The 17,376-nt window shown below is 45.2% G+C and overlaps 1 protein-coding gene across 18 annotated transcripts in view; it reads right to left on the bottom strand.

Moving 5' to 3' along the window:
- TCF7L2 (transcription factor 7 like 2) overlaps window positions 1-17,376 on the bottom strand; it is a 198,681-nt gene that overhangs the window by 167,818 nt on the left and 13,487 nt on the right. The window lies entirely within an intron of this gene.

Here is a 17,376-nt window from a genome sequence, read left to right as displayed (position 1 = left end):
CACACACACACACACACACACACACACACACACACACACACACACACTACAGGCTTCTTCTAAACCTACACTCTGCTCACTTACAGGCAGCCCTCCCAGCTTTCACTAGCATTTTGTGGAAAGGAAAGGAATTCATGTCTTCATCCCAAATGAAGGTGGGCATTCACCTCCAGGGAACCTCACCCCCCACCTCACCCCGGGAGGCTCCAACACCGTGCTTTCCCTCCTGGGGGAGAAAAAATACAAGGCTGCCAGCCTCTTGCTCCTCAACAATGATGTTTCATAGATCACTCTGTTTACCGAACATAAGGGGATCAAGAATTGAAATCCAATTTAAGGAATTATGGTGCCTTCAGACTGTTTTTCCTCAACAATGAAAAAAGACAGGCATGTTGTTTCTGGAATGAGGCCAGAAGAAACTGATCCTTGTAGTAATACCAGAAAAAAAGAAATCAATGTATGTGTTTATATATGTGCTGGGGGGAGGGGATGGCTAAAAATATGAGTTAAAAATCTGAGTAGCAACGAATGTGTTTCCTTCCACGAAAGGATGCTGAAGCTCATTTCAGTCTTACTACGTTATCTACCAGACAAGTAGAATAGGATTCATCTCTTACTGCTTCTGAGAAGAAGAAATTTAACCAGAGAAGATAAAACCAAAAACCACAACGTCTGTCCCCTTGCCTTCACTAATAGCAAAACGGACACCCAGCAACAGTTTCAACTTGCTAGGATTACGGATGTCACTCCCCTTCTACACAACGAACCACTGCCGCTCTCTACTCCGCACTCGCCACTGCGCTGGAGGGGTCCTGTAGGTTATCCCAATTAATCCTCCGAGACTGGTTGTATGCCCATTTTACAGATAAAACTGAGCCTCAGGGAGGTTAAGTAAGTGGCCAAGGTCCCACACGCGATAAACAGGTGTGACTTGACAGCCCGGGTACATCTAACATCAGTGCCAGGGCTCCAATCCATCATCCCAAAAGGCCTCCTTGTGCCCGTAAAAACTTTTAACTCCAAATTAAGTGAAAGCCATGCAGCCACTTTTGTGGCTGCCAATGGGTCGCCCCGCTTCGTACATCCTGTGGAGGCATTTCACAGTTGGGCAAACTGAGACCCAGAGAGTACACTGTCTACAAGCAGGTAATTTAGTGACGGACCTAGCAGTGTTCCGAGCTCCTGGGCCCCTAACTGTCATTATTAAGCTTCATCCTCAACCTTAATTAATTCTTCGCCACCGCCATACCCAAGACAAGGTCCTCCCCAGAGAAAAAGGTCTCGTCTCGCCAAGTGCTACCTGGGGGCAATAGTTTTGTTGGTGGGGGTGGGGGGGAGAACTGAAAGGGGGAGGAAACTGTTAGATAAAGTAAATTAGGATATTTCTAATAGGTGTGGAATAAATCATCACTTGGGGGAACTAACCAATTAAAAAGGTACAGCACTGCTCTTGCCAAAAGCCACACCATCAGCCAGGATGCCCACGAACGCCGCGAAGGGGAGCGAAAATGTAAACGCCTGCCACAGCCTAAGGCCACTGAACAGCTACCAAGGTCTGGCCCATGCCAACACAAATACCAAAGCTTTCTGATGAACAAAGAAGGCTAAAATACAAGTCCTTTTTCTTAAAGGCAGGGAGAACTGGTGGGTTGTAACCAGGGCAGCCCGTTGTTTTACCCCTCCCAAAGCCAAACAGGGGAGTGAGGGTAAAAAAAGTCCATTGATGAAGACTGTCTTCCGACTCCTCATGCATCATATTCCATCTCTTCGCACACTGCCCTCAGAAAAGCGCAGGAAAGCTGGCCATAAACAGGGACCAGCTCCAAGCACCGTGTTTTCATTCAGCCTCCTGCAAATAACAGAGGTCCCGGCTGTCCCTTCTGGAACCAGGAGGTGTCAAAGATACTATGGCTGCCGTCAAGTCAATTGGGAAAATCAGTGCCATTTCTGTACCACCACTGAGAACACATCGCTGAACACAAGCTCCAAGTTTAAGTGCGAACCGGCCTGAGCTGATCTCTTGCCCGGGAGCGACACCCCCTCGCCCCCGGGAAGGCCCAGTGAGCTGACCGGAGCGGTGGACATAGACACCCCTGCAGACATGGCCCTTCCAGGGCGCTTGGGCGGCTCAGGTCACGATCCCAGGGTCCTGGGATCGAGCCCCACATCGGGCTCCCTGCTCGGCAGGAAGCCTGCTGCTCCCTCTCCCATTCCCCCTGCTTGTGCTCCCTCTCTCTGCCAAATACATAAATAAAATCTTTAAAAAAAGACATGGCCCTTTCTTCCACGAGTGCTGCTTTCCTCCGGCACTGAGCTTCCAATCACAGGTTCCCAAGGTCTCTCGGCCCCAGGAACCCACTGATCGTCTTTGAGGCAAGTTGGAGGAGGAGGGGCTGTTCCAAGCTTATTACCCATGCAGACAAACAACAGCCACGGCAGCCCGAAGAAACTCCCTCATCGAGAAATAAGTGTTATTAGGTCTGCAAGCCAGGAGCCGGCCCTCTGCCTTTCAAACACCAAAGAGGACGCCTTTTAAATCTGTTTTTTTTTAATGAAGTTCTAAGCAATAGCAATGCGACCAAAGGAGAGAGCAGACACTACAATTAAAAGGCCACAAAGTCCTGTCTTGCGGTCACTAATTTCATGCCCATCAGAAGCATCAGAGTCCAGTCTCCCCCACAGATTTTTGTCTGGCCTCCCCAGGGAAATAAATTATGTCACAACAAACTCTTTCCCCCAACATGCCTCAAAAGGTACCCTGGACTCCAGATTCTCAGCCCACTCCCTCACAGGAGAAACCAGATTATTTGGGGGGGGGGGGGCGGAGGGGGGTAGGAAAGAAAAGCAAGAAAAGACAGGCCACTTGTCACCTTGGCAGGAGTGGAGTAAGGGTGTTGTTGAGGTGACCAACTGTCCCCATCTGCGTGGGTTCCCAGGACATCCTGTTGGTCAGAGGAATAACACCACGAAACCATCTCCCACACCAGGCACCGGGCTAACCCCCTCTCCCGTAACCTCACAATAACCCACCCAGCAGGCAAGTCCTATTATTAAAGCCCATTTTTCACAGATGAGGAAACGGAGGCACACAGCAATTAAGTAATTTGCCCAATTGAAACTTTTGGGCTTTATGTAAAAAAAAAAAAAAGAAGAAAAGAAAAGAAGAAGAAGAAAGTGATGGAAATCAAATACTGGAATAAAGAAAAGTTTGTACTTTATGGGGAAATTCTGACCTGGAAAGTAGTTAATGAGCAAAAAAATATTTCCTGCCAAAGGAGATGAGAGGAGAGCAAGGGAATCAGGGGAAATACACAGAACAGGAAGATCAATCACAAGTTGGTCTAGATGTTTCCAAAATAGTCCTTAGAGGCATTATGTAAGTAACACAGAAAGAGAGAGAAGAAACCCCAGGTGGGGGAGCATGTGACAGCTGAGGATCCAGGACAAGAACAATGACAATGGTTCTGCAGCGACTCGCCAGGGATCCGACCACAAGAGATCTACAACCTCCATGCTCCTTGGGAATGCGTCCCCGGGCTCCTTCTCCTCACACTTCCCATGGGCCCGGAGCCCTGGCCACTTGGCTTCCCAAGCAGCCAAACTCATGAGCTATGATGGCAAATGCAAACCACAAACCATGAACCAAAGCAGAAGTCAGACCCAAAGATAAAAATCCACTCACACGGAAAAAGAAATGATAACAGAACCACGGAGGCCAAAATCAAAACCATATCTGCTTTGCATGTGGCGTGTGGGTTTGTGTGTATACTTTCTCCACGTCAGATCACCGGTTCCTGGCCACATGTAAGTCACGGTGGGGCTCCTTCCTCAACAGTGCAAACCAGGGGCCTGCAGAGGATCATCTGGGCCAAAACCCCAAGAAGAGTGGAAGACGGAAACCCCAAACAAATCTCCACTTATTCCTAACAGTCGGGGATGGTAGGGACACCCAACACAATCTGCAAAAACAACTCTTGGTGCTTTTTCCTAAACTATCCTAAAATTACAAAATCAGGTCAAGCAGTAGCACGTTTGTGGAGGAATGACAAGTATATTAACATTTATTTTCTGATGGGAGATAAAGGGGCAAATGTAAACCAACTGAAAAGCTACCTAAGCAAAACACAGTTTTTTTGTTTTTTGCTTTTTGGGGGGCGGGGGGAGGGTAGTGAGGGGGAGAATCCTCTCGAAAGGAAAGAGGTCTACCACATTACTGAAGTCTTTTCCTCACTAGAGAATTCAAGCCCTGAGTGCCAACTCTTCAGAAACAAATGGCTTCACAAAGCAGGTCTTCCTTCTGTGGGGAGACATTTGTCATCTGCTTTCACTCACCATTATGAAAATGTGACAACAGTGACAAGTTTTTTAAAAAACACAAAATAGGGTGCATAAAGCACACTGGGAGTTTGGTAAACATGTCCTTTAGCTGAGAAGCATTTCCAAACCTTCCTCTGGATTCTCTTTCAAGAAAAATGTCTGTATACCGTAGGTCAATGAGTTTTTTAGAATTAACAGGGAAACTCTTGGCTTCTTCAGCAATGATTAAGAAATAAAAGCCACTGGATTATGGAATAAAAACTAAGCAACTGAAGACCAGAAGGAGGGAAGAGGGGAGGTTTGGTTTTGATTCTGATTTTAAGGATAAGAATTAAGTTCAGAGCTTTGTGAGTCCTGAAACACTTCTGAATTGAGTCTTATAGATTCCATACATCAATAAAGCCCTTATCTAGAACTTGATACCAGAGGGAAGCTAATTTTTTTTTTTAACTCTACAGAAAATAATTTGTTTTAAGTTAAAGAGTTGATACTATCTCACTATTTCATTTAGGTCTTTTGCTATATGTTTATTACCTCTTAGGATCTAATTCAAAAGGACAAAAATTCCTCTTTGCATACATTCCTTGCAAGATTTCAGCTCTGCTATAATACCAGAAGGTAACAAGTTAATCAAGAAAGCAACCCTCCAGGGCTCTGAAAAGATTTATCCCTAACACATACAGGTCATTCTACCCACAAGGTGAATGCTTTCTTTTCCTTTAGAGTCTGTTCTCCAGAAATCCCCATATTCACTGCCTGCTCAATTCACATTGTCTATACCCCAAGCTCAGGAGTATAAATCTGACAACTGCTTTCGAGCCAAACCAGACAGAGCCCCCATAAAACCCATGGGCCACAAGAGATGCTCCTTTTTTCAGAGCAAAGATCGTCAGGTTCAGAAGCACATCTCAATGTTTCCTCTAGGTTCCAGTTTAATCACATTACTTCCTTGTTCTGAACTGGAAGTCGACCATCAAGCAGGTCAAATTGAGGGCTAAATGTGCTAGTGGTTTTTCTGGCAAGGATAGATTAAATTATCCCAAAATGTTTTTTACCTAGATTCTACCGGTAAACTAGGTTGGAATATTCAGATTCTCAGAATTCAGTGTTGAACCATTACAGGAAAGTCTTAATTTTTCTTATTATCATCCCTTTATTGGTTTTTCAACTGAGTTGAAAGCCGGATAGAGCCAGAAAGGAAAATCCTAACAAATCTGCCTCTAGGAGAAAAGAATTGGCCCAAAGTAGACACTAAATGTACACCACAAGCCCATACAATGAACTGTACCCCAATTACAGGGAAAAACTCAGGGCTATAACCTTCATTCACACCCAGCATTCCCAATGGTTAGATTTATGGGCACTGGGGGCAAAAGTGCATAACCATGAATTTCTTGGCGGTCCACTGCCAAGTTCCTTGTGCACTCCAGTCTTTAAATTCTCCTTTCAACAAGCCAAGTCTCCAAGTCCAGTCCATTCCACAAAAGAAAAAAAAAAAGAAAATGACCAAGCCAAAAGGAAAAAACCAAACAACTTGTTAGGGGGTTTTATCAGCTCCTTCCAAAATAAAAGAAAGCTAGAGTCTTCTAAAAACACCCGTGGCAAAACTAAGAATAGAGAAGCCGTAATAGAAAGTAAAATTGTAACTTTTCACATAAAATTGTAAAATTCCTGGGAATGCAAACTCCCAGGAACTGATCCGATGAAACTGGATCCTAAGGTCCTTACATATCCTAATGAGTCTGAGGTGTGGGAAATACCAGCATTTAGCCCTGAAAGTTACTTCTCCAAAGTTCAATGTTTTCATTCATTTATTCAGTATATATTAACCACCTACTACATGCAAAGCTGGGTCACCACTATCTAGCTATTAAAAAAAAAAAAAAAATTAAATAGACAAAACTTCCAAACTCTCCTCCAAATAGGCATAATATTATATACTATATATTTCAGAGTAATCATCCCCTCTTAACTGCTTTCCAATAGAGAATCAAATGCCCCAAGATCATCAGTTTAAATGTAGCTGCCCCTTTCTCTCTCTCTCTCTCTCTCTTTTTCAATCCTCATTAAGCAAAAATAAAAAGCATTTCCTAGGCTCCTGTCACAAGGCTTGGAAAAACCCAGAAGGCTATCTGGGATGGAAACACAGAAGAAGAACCTCAAATTTCCTTCATGTTTTGGACTGTCAACAGCATTTAGGGAAAACACCCCCTTCATTTCTGCTTCATATGTTTTCCTTGTTGGTTCATTTACACTGCGCTGCTCTCCTAGCAGCACTTAGTACATCGTTTTGTCATTTTTGCTTTCCCTTGCCATTAGGGCAGCCTCCGGAGCCGACACCCCAGCTGCCTCCCCGGGGTGGCCGGCAGCCCAGGCGCATCCCTTTCCCCCAGGTGGTCCCCCCTTTGACTAATGTTCACCAACACTCATACATCATTCCCAAATTGGTCCAAATGAATTAAACACAGCTCTGCTTAACATTACGAGATTTAAATGGATTTTCTCTCTACAGGTCTGCCCCATAATTGGGTTTATCCATCTTGTTGAAGTACAGTTTACACTTGCTAACATCACGCCAATTCAAGCTACATTTTCTGCTCCAGTGGCAGGAGCAAGGCAGATTTGTCATCGGATCATAACAGGTAATTCAAACAACAATTAGTTTGATGACGGCCCGTATGTCAATGTCTGCTCCCCAGCAGCCCGGCTCACACCCGATGTTCTCTGTTCCTCAAGATGAATTGTCTTCACAATTCTTCAATTTGAATCATCAACAATGCTTCCCGAATCAACTCAGAAACTATTGACACAATACTCTCTTCCCTATGGGGCAGCCTCACCAAAGCCCTGGTGAAAAGAATCCCCCAGTCCCCCTAGGCTGGGCCACCAACACACACACACACACACACACACACACACACACACACATTTTCAAGTCATGGACAATTTCTGATTTCCACCGAAGCTACTTATTTTGGTGCCTCATCTCATCCTCAAAATTCCGGGAGGCACAAGGTTTGGGAACAAAAAGGAATGAATTTGCTTGTGTAGGTTCATCCATCCACAAGTAAGAAAACACTTGTTTAAGTTTTTTGAAGTTGCCTGCAGGAATTAATGACAGTTGACATGGTCTGAGAATACTCAGAGAATAGGTATGATTCTCAGAACACTGAGAATACGGTATGATCCAATGGATGATACTACTTGTCCTTTAAAAAAAAAGCTAACATTGCTCTCAAAAACCAACTAACCTCCAAGCATTTTGAAAATCAGAAGACAATCACATAAATATACTTATTATATACTATATATTTCTATTACATTTTCATATAGTTTGTTATATAGTATGTCATGTTATATATTATTATTATATTACATATATATGTTAAAAAATATAGAATAGGGGCACCTGGGTGGCTCAGATGGTTAAATGTCTGCCTTCGGCTCAGGTCATGATCCCAGGGTCCTGGGATCGAGCCCCCCATCGGGCTCCTGGCTCAGAAGGGAGCCTGCTTCTCCCTCTCCCACTCCCTCTGCCTCTCTCCCTGCTCATGTTCTCTCTCTCTCTCTCACTATATCTCTGTCTCAAATGAATAAATAAATAAAAATCTTTAAAAAATATATATAGAGAACAGTCCAACCATGGTTAACCATTATTTGAGTGATGCCACGGTCATTAACATAGGGTGCAAACTGATGCAATGAAGGAGAGCTGAGATCAGGTTGTAAGATACCAGGGAAAGAAGGTCAAGTTAGCAAAGGGGTTGAAGGTCTATCTCAAATTACTTCATTGAGTACAAAAGATAATATTTATATATATCCTATGTATATATAGGATATATACTGTTTATTATTATATTTATATATAATCACCCATCATGTTATAAAGGGGCTATTAAGAGGAAAATGCAAACAGCTGCTTCTAATACACAGGCACCAACCCACAAATGTCCTCTACTCCCTTTCTGCCCTCAGTATGCATTATTTAAACACACTCACACCCCTGGCTGTACACCTGCAGTCTCCTAGGTGTTTCTGCAAGGTGCTCTAGGGATGTGCAGATGAGAAAGACACAATCTCAGAAGGGCTTACCTTCTAGTCAAATGTTACAAGGACCAAGCAGAATTTTTAAGCGACATAAGAGAAACGTAAACAGCAAACAACAAAAGTCATAAATCTTTGTTACCCAGCAAAGATAGTCCAGGTTATCAAATTTATCATGTGTGATGTTTCTGACAGGAAGTAAAAAATACACAATGCGTGCTGGGCGAAGGCGTATTCTAAATCTGCAAACCAGGACCTCACACAGTTCTCGGCGGTAAAAACAGCAGCTTGTGTTTGTCAAGTGCCCTTCTGTGTGCCACTGACCTGCTCACACGCTTTATATCTCATTCCATCTCCCAACTACCTTCTGCAAACAGGTACGACCATGATCCCCATTTTACAGATTAGGAAACTAAGCCTGGCACAACCCGGACCCAAACCCAGGTTATGGGATGCCAGCGGCAGGAGCTGACCCCACCCACTTCCTCTTGTACCTGGTCCCTTTCAAACGCAGGGGAACTACCACGCCAGCCTCAGTGACAGGGCGCCTGCTTCCAACTGTTTTTCTAAACCTCTGGTTCTCAACGGGGGTGGGGGGGATCTGGACCCCCAGGGGACATCTGGCAAGGTCTACAGACATTTTTGACAGGTGCTAGTGGCGTGAAGACATTAGAGGCCAGGGATGATGTTAAACACACATCCTACAACGCACAGGGCAGTGCCCTGTGAGACGAGAAATTTCCGACCCAAGTAGTCAACAGTGCTGAGGTGGAGAGACATAGCCATTCCGTACCCACCCCCGCTACCAGCCTACGGCAAAGACCACACCCACTCCCAGTCCAGGCCTCAGTCGGTGCAGAATCTGGCATAACCAAGTATTGTTCCAGATGCATCCCTTAAAAATCGGGATTTTATGAAGATACTTCAAAGAGTCCACAAATGTTTGATTCCAATGTTTCTTTTTATAACATATTATAGACATAAAGCTATACAGAACATGTATCTGCTTTTAAGGTTTATATATATTTTTTTTAATTTCAATGTATTATTCATTAAATTTTAAGCACCCTGCGAGCCACTCACGGGTTTTGGTGGAACCTTCAGGGGTAATGGGCTGTTGCCCTATCTAACTGAAGAGTGTGAGGAGATTTCAAGGTAAACTGTTAAAAAAAAAAAAAAATCACAACCACTTATCTGTCCAATCAAGATTTGATATCATGCCACCAAACCAAATGCCAGAGACAAATTAAGTGCTAAGCCTGATAAGCCTGCCTATGTGAGCCACAACCCACTTGGAAATTTCTGTGCTTCGGGGCACCTGGTTAAGTGTCTGACTTCGGCTTAGGTCACGGTCCTGGGATGGAGCCCCACGTCAGGTTTCCCATTCAGCGAGGACTCTGCTTCTCTCTCTGGCACTCCCCCCTGCTCCCCCCAATCATGCTCCCTCTCTCTAACCTTGTCTCTCTCCCTCTCAAATAAATAAATAATCTTTAAATTAAAAAAAAAATTTCTGTGCTTCACTAAACAGCCTCATGATTCTCAGGAACTTTTTAAAAAGTACAACCTCTAAAATAGAGTTACTAAGAACATACAACCAGCTGCTTGCCACAGATCAGACGTCTATACTACTTACTATGGCCCTAAGAGGCCCACACATGGCTGACAGAACAGTTGTGTTCATCCTTTTGGGCTGTTCTAGTCAAGGACTACCAGACACTCAATCTCTCTGCATCCTTACCAGCCCGCATACAAACCATGCAGGCTGGGCCCCAAGTGCCATAACGTGGTGGAGAATGAACAGATACAAATATCTCAACTCCTACAAATACAGTGATACAATTAGAACAGTTAGAAGTTAAAAAAAGATATAAGTAAAAGCCTTAAAACAAGATTGTTTTGTTTTATCTGCCAACATAATACAATTGCTCTGAGCTTAAAGGAGACAGTAACTTCGTGAATAATAGACACACAGCCAAGCTGGGCTCCTAGATTCTCATCTCATCCCTGTGTCCACCAGGTTGTGGGACCTCGGACGAACCAATCACCTCTTTGCACCTCATTTTCATTGCCTTTAAAAAAGAGACCCTAGGGGCGCCTGGGTGGCTCAGTCCGTTAAGTGTCAGACTCTTGGTTTCAGCTCAGGTCATGATCTCAGGGTCGTTGTGAGATCAAGCCCCAAGTCAGGTCCCACGCTCAGGGTGGTCTGCTCAAGATTCTCCCCACCCCCCGCCCCAGTTCCTCCCCCTGCTCTCTCTCTCTCTCAAATAATTAAGTAAAATATTTTTTAAAAATAAATAAATAGGGCGCCTGGGTGGCTCAGTTGGTTAAGTGACTGCCTTCGGCTGTCATGATCCTGGAGTCCCGGGATCGAGTCCCACATCGGGCTCCCTGCTCAGCGGGGGGTCTGCTTCTCCCTCTGACCCTCTTCCCTCTCGTGCTCTCTGTCTCTCATTCTCTCTCTCAAATAAATAAATAAAATCTTAAAAAATAAATAAATAAATAAATAAATAAAAACATAAAATCACATGGGAAGCTTTTTTGGCAACAGGGATGCCCAGGCCCCACTCCCTAAAGATCCCAATCCAGGTGGGCTGGGGCGGAGCCTGGGCCTAAGCACCGTTCACACTGCTCGCCCAGGGGCTGTGATGTACAGCCAAGGTCGGGGAGCCCCGGCCCTAGCCGAAGGGTTCTCCGTGTGCTATCGCCAGAGGGGGCATCCACATTCCCTGAAAACCCATTAAATCTGCAAATGTCTGGACCCACCCCAGACCTACGGAACCTAAAATGTGGGGGAGGGGGGGACGCCACAGTCTGCTTCTAACCAACCCCCCAGGTGCCCTCCGGGTGATGCTTGCTCAAGTTTGTGAAACCCTGAGCTGGCCCTAATGAATGGGAATCTTCAAGGAGTAAAACCCAGGATTCCATATTTTTTAGCAGTTCCCAGCTCTGATTCCTTAGTATACAGCCCAGATAGCCAGCTGGCGGCCACCGACTGGGGAAACCCCTGGACCCCCAAGCATTATTTTCCTCAGACAGTAGTTAGCTTAAAGCTGTGTCGCGTAATATCTCTCTCCAGTCTGACGGCGAGGGTTGAATCCTAATTCCTTGATCCTGGGCAAAATACCTCTGGTATCCGAGTCTCCGCTTCCTCATTTACAAAACGGGAGATAATGATGCTAATAAGAGTAACTACATCTTTTGGGTTTCCTTCTGTGTTGTTATGAAGAATCAATAAATAATTCATACACAGCACTTAACACCAGACCCAAGGCATCGGGAGAATTCAATAAGTATAAGCTGCTATTATTATCAACTGTTGTTACTGCCTTTGACCCCTAAGACCAGGCACATTATCATCCAAGCTACTCTTTCATAAATAAAGAAGCACCTCTTCTCGAGGCTTGCAAAAGTTATCTGGCTCTCTTCACAGAACCATGGAGAAAGAAAGGCCTAAAGCTCATCGGAACCTCCAGGCACTTTAGTTTCTCACTCAAAATGAGAAAAAGTTATCCCAATTGAGTACTTGGCCAGCCCTCAATTTTTAGTTGGCACTGAGCAGCCAATAAACGATCAACTGATTGATTTCAAAAGACTGGAGGGCAGCAATTCTCAAACTTAAGTAGGCTGAAAATCCAAACTCTGATTAAAAATGCAACTCCCAGACTGCACCCAAAACCTAGTCAGTCGGACCAAGAGAAATGGGGTGCTTACAAATCAGCATTTAAAACATCACTAGAGGGGCGCCTGGGTGGCTCAGTCGTTAAGCGTCTGCCTTCGGCTCAGGTCATGATCCTGGGGTCCTGGGATTGAGCCCCACATTGGGCTCCCTGCTCGGTGAGAAGCCTGCTTCTCCCTCTTCCATTCCCCCTGCTTGTGTTCCCTCTCTCACTGTCTCTCTCTCCCTCTGTCACATAAATAAATAAAATCTTTAAAAAAAAAATAAAAATAAAAAAAATAAAACATCACTAGAATTTAAGCTCCATGGGAACATGGGGTTTTCGTCCGTTTTGTTCACTGAGGAATTCTGCAGGGGCCTGGCACACACTAGATGCGCCATAAATATCTCCGAATGAATGAATGAACATTCTTAGGTATGGACTTAAATTAGACCATTAGGCTACAACTCACCACTGCAGCAAGTGAATGAACTTTCTGAATGAGCGAACTGGTATCCAGAGGCTTTGTCAAACTACCCTGGTGAAATGCCATGGGTGTCTCTACCATTCTCCCAGCCACACGCACGCGTACACACACTTCACTCTTTGCGGAAAGTGGACATGGAATCTTCCCAGCCAGGTGTGGCAGGGGGAGTGAGGGAAAACTGAGGCAGCGACTATACTAAGAACTGTAGTTGTTTCTGGGAGTCCCCCCACTTAGCCCAGATCTGCCCCTGAACCCAGAAAGCAAATCCTCATACGAAGTGAAAGGCCATGGAACGTGTGACAAGAGGACAGGCAAAGAACACAAGAGACTGCCATCAAGATACAGGAATTGCGTTATTGCAAACATCCTGGCCAAATCCACTGGTACTAACCTCTGGCCATTTTTATCACAGATGCCAAGGGTCTGCCTGGGCAAGGAGACAGACTGCAACCCACAGTACATCTGGAATCTTAATGATTTTAAGACATGGACAAGACTAAACATCAAGTTCACATCCAGGAATAAGGGGCCAATATGGGGCCAGGACACTCTGCAGTTTCTACCCTTCCCTCCTTGACTCCAGAAAGCACGCCGGCCCCGGAGGAGGGTCCTTGGGGCCTTCCCGAGTCATGGCAGGTGAGTGCGAAGACCAAGCAGAAAGGATATGCTTTGGTAAAGCTCAGATGGGAACTTGCAAAAGCCTGAGGACAAGAGGCAAAGCAACACCCACTGCAAAGTCTCCACCGCTCAGCTGTGTAAACAAATAAAATGGTCCATTTCTTCTGGAGCCTCTCCTGGTTGTCTTTGCGCACACACACAAGCGTGTGCATGCATGCGCGCGCGCGAACACACACATACACACACACACACACACCACTTCACATCTTAAAAGAAAAACAACTATGAAAGGTCTACACAGTTTGTTTTTGTTGTGTGTGAAGTTATTTTTTCCTAAATCACATCTGACTTGGTGTTAAAACATCAACCTTTGGCCAAAATACTCTTAAAACAAAGGCTTAATTGGTTCTGAAGTAGCCCTTCTGAAAACCAAGGGAAATCTCTTCTGTGGGTCTTGACCTTGATTACAACACTGCTCTTCGGGCTGGAATAATGATGAGTGGAGGAGTCTCGGAAGAGAGGTCTTCAGGGAGGCAACAGGGATGCCTAAACACTCATCCACATTCTCTGGGAGGCACCTGCAGTGTATGGGTCCACCTCTGCATTCAGCCTGCAAAATCTTCCCAGGTTAATGGAGACAGTGGGAGGAGTTCCTAGGAACTGGGGCCAAAAGCCAAGTGGCTGTGTGAAGGCAAACTGGCCTCTGACCACACCTAGCTCACTTTACTGCTCTCCTCTTCTGTATCACCCACATACCTACAACCACTCAGCCAAGGCACTTCAGTGACGACACCTGAAATCCGGCATTCAAACCTCTCTCAAAAAATCGATGCAAAGCTAAACACACGCTACCCCATGCCTCCCCAAGGCCACTCTTGGATATGAAGAACAGAAACGGACACACATATTCCTCCGAAAGATGAGGCTGAGAATGTTACTAGGACCTTATTCATAAAAGCAGAAAATTGGAGACAATCCAAAAATCCAATAACACAGAAAGGATGTGTGCATTGTGTCATACTCCTAGTTGAATACTAATGGCAACTTTAAAAAAAAAAGAGCAGACTATTGCTACATACAATAACAGGAATATAACTCAGACATAATGCTGAGTGGGGCCAGACATGAGACAATCCATTCTGCACAATCCCACTTCAGTGAAGCTAAAAAACAGGTACAACTAATCCACGGCAATAGATAAAGCTATTCCGTGGTGAGATTTGGGAGTGGGGGGGGGGGGAGTGGCAGATGACTGGGTAGGGAGGGAAATAAGCGAGACTTCTGGGAGGTTGGTAATATTCTCTCAGGGGCCAGCAAACTACAGTCTGTGGGCCAAATCCAGCCACTGTCTGATTTTATAAATAAAGTTTTATTGGGACAAGGCCACATCTATTCCTTTAGGTATTATTTTTAGTTGTTTTTGCACCACAATGGCCAGAGTTGAGTAGCTGCCACAGAGACCATATGGCCTGCAAAGCCTCAAATATTTACTATCTGGCCCTATACAAAAAAACTGTTCCAACTCCACTCGATATATTGGCCGGGGTGATGGTTTCATGCATGTTCACGCATGTAAAAGTTCATCCATCTCTCCACCAAAGATCTATGTACTGTGCTATACTTACATTATACTTCAATAAAACTTTTTAAAAGTCAGTAGAGCTAAATAACTATGTCTTTTTTTTGTTTTTTAAGGCCTGTTAATTGTCATTCCAGTTAGATTTGTGTTAACCACGTAGGGAGAATATGGCCATTTGTGCTACTCTTGTCTTTCCGAAGTTGAGAGGAGTTAGGAGATTGTCAAAAAGCGGGGAAGATCCCAAAACAGCAATTGACATTGTGTCCAAACTTTTCCCAAGAACGAGACGTGGCTACAGAATCACTCGGAGGCCATTCATATAAACGGTGAACTTGGCCAAGGCCTGAGATTGCAGGGGATGGGAAAGGAAAGGGGTGTGGATCTCATGTGACGCAAGGTGTCATACTCCTCGAGGTTATTTTAGGATACAGCTTAGGAGAGCAACACGCTCAGCTCATATTGAAATACAGTATTTATTAAGCTGAATCAGTTTTAAGTTTCCAGGGAAAGAAAATTCTGCCCCAACAATCACACCGCGTGCAAGCCTTACACTGGAGAATGACGCAAAAGGAAAACGTCAGCTGTACTCAACCCCAAAGCAGTACCATCCTCATCTCTATACCCCCACCCTGCAGTCGGGCTGCCGCATGCATAGGGAATAATTTTGTGTCTGAGATTTCCCCTTTTCTCCCTTTGCTTCTTCTGGTTTCTGCCATTTATCCTTTGATGATCAAACTACAATTACAGCTAGATGCCATTTGGCTTGGCCTCCTCCCGGTCCAGCAGAGATTGGGGGGGGGCAGAATGAACTCTGAGAGCATGCCGGTGCTGGGTCTCTAATAGAATGTCTCTCTGTTTGCCCACATGGGCATCAAGCCTTAGCAAACAGAAGCAGGGGAGAACAATACTACCTGTTCATGGAGGGATAGTAATGGTTTCAGTCCTCCAAACAATGAGGTCTGTAATTTACTCCATCTTCCTCCTGAGAAAGAGCTTCACATGGCCTGCACCGTGCCAGGTGGTTTGGAGAAAGACGACCTGCTCGGTCTAACAAGGGACACTTCAGCAGCGGGTGTAAAGATACAACAGCTGCTCTGGTCTCGGCTGGTCTCCCAGTGACATGGCCCCAGCCAGCCCTGCCACACCAAGACAGGGATCACTATGCTATTCAACCTCAACAATTCCCACACCCCGGGCAACAGGATCTTCCAGCGCTCCACGAGAGTGGTAGGCCTCAGGACACTTGTCTGTGCATCCCTCCATTCATCAAGACTTAGGGTTTGGGCTTGTTCCCCATCCAAGCCCTGAGTCTAAACCAGTTTCCAGCGGCAAGACTCACTACGCAGCTAATCAAAAGGAAGAAGGGTCCACTAGGAAATGTGCCAGCTAGAACAACTGCACAGCACGTTCAAGACATCAGGCTTGAAAATATCTGGGGGTGGAGGGGTAAAAATCAAGATCCCACCTTCCCCCTCAAAGACACAGAGAGATCAGCAGCACAATGCAGACAGAAACAAAGTATTTCAAAAACAAGTTACTGTTGCCTTGAAATAAGTACAAAAATACTAGGGATCCACGAAACAAAATATGTCTGCTGAGTCAGACTTTTCACGGGGGTGGAGGGATTCACAGTTTAGCTGGGGCACGTGGCTGCCTGAGCGTCTTATCCAGGAAGATGCAGATTTGAAACAGCAGAGCCACCAAGATGCGACATGGCTCTAGCCTGGTGAGACACCCCCCCCCACACACACACACACGTTACCTGCCAGGGTAACTGCAAGATAGGGTGCAATGGAACAACAGAAATTAGTCAACCAACTGACATCAACTTCCAAGAAGAGAAGACCTAGAGCCAGACTTCAACATCACAGCAACAGGTTTCAAAAGCCTCTCTTCAAAGGGTTAAACCAGAACCCTCAAGAAGTTTTGGTACCGTGAGTTGCACCATGTGTAACATCCATCCTGGCAAAGCCAGGCAAGGCAGACAGACGAAAATTGTATTAGTCTGCTCTCCCTCGACTACTGCATTCTGTTGGCATCAGTTCAGCTCGGAGTCTATATTAGTCCGTGATTTGTTTAGCCTTTGGATTTAAGAGAATGGAAGTACTACGTGAGCAGGAAACAGGACACTCATCAGAAGCTGGGATCTGTCACCTCTCCCTTCCAGCACTTTTAATGACATATATCAACAGGTCCAAGAGAAATCAACATTTCAGGACTATCAGGTCAAAAGCGATATTCTTAGCACCACTTAACATGATTTGGATCGACCAGAAACAACTCTCTGGCTGTCACACAGCCTCCTCCACCTCTCCACCGCACCCCCCCCCCACCCGCCCAATGCTTCCAGTTCACAGTTGGCTACCTCCTCTTACACCCAACTAAAGATTCTTCCCTAAGCCAAAAACAAGAGCCAAGCTGGGGTCTGGGTGCCCATTACACCTGACCAAGAAACTTAACAAAAAACAAAGGCTCGTCTTTCTTTCCATCATCTTTAAATCATTTTGGCAGCACTTCTGTTCGTTTCTTTGCTTCCCACCTCCCCCAGTGAATCAACTACCACCAGCACCATCACCACCATCACCATCGTCATCACCAACATCATTATCACACCATCGTCATCACCAACATCACCACCATCATCACCACCATCATCCCCATCACCACCATCATCC

The sequence above is a fragment of the Neomonachus schauinslandi genome, chromosome 6 (assembly GCF_002201575.2).
Source record: "Neomonachus schauinslandi chromosome 6, ASM220157v2, whole genome shotgun sequence".
Taxonomy (NCBI): domain Eukaryota; kingdom Metazoa; phylum Chordata; class Mammalia; order Carnivora; family Phocidae; genus Neomonachus; species Neomonachus schauinslandi.
This window is presented reverse-complemented; position numbering and strand designations above follow the sequence as displayed.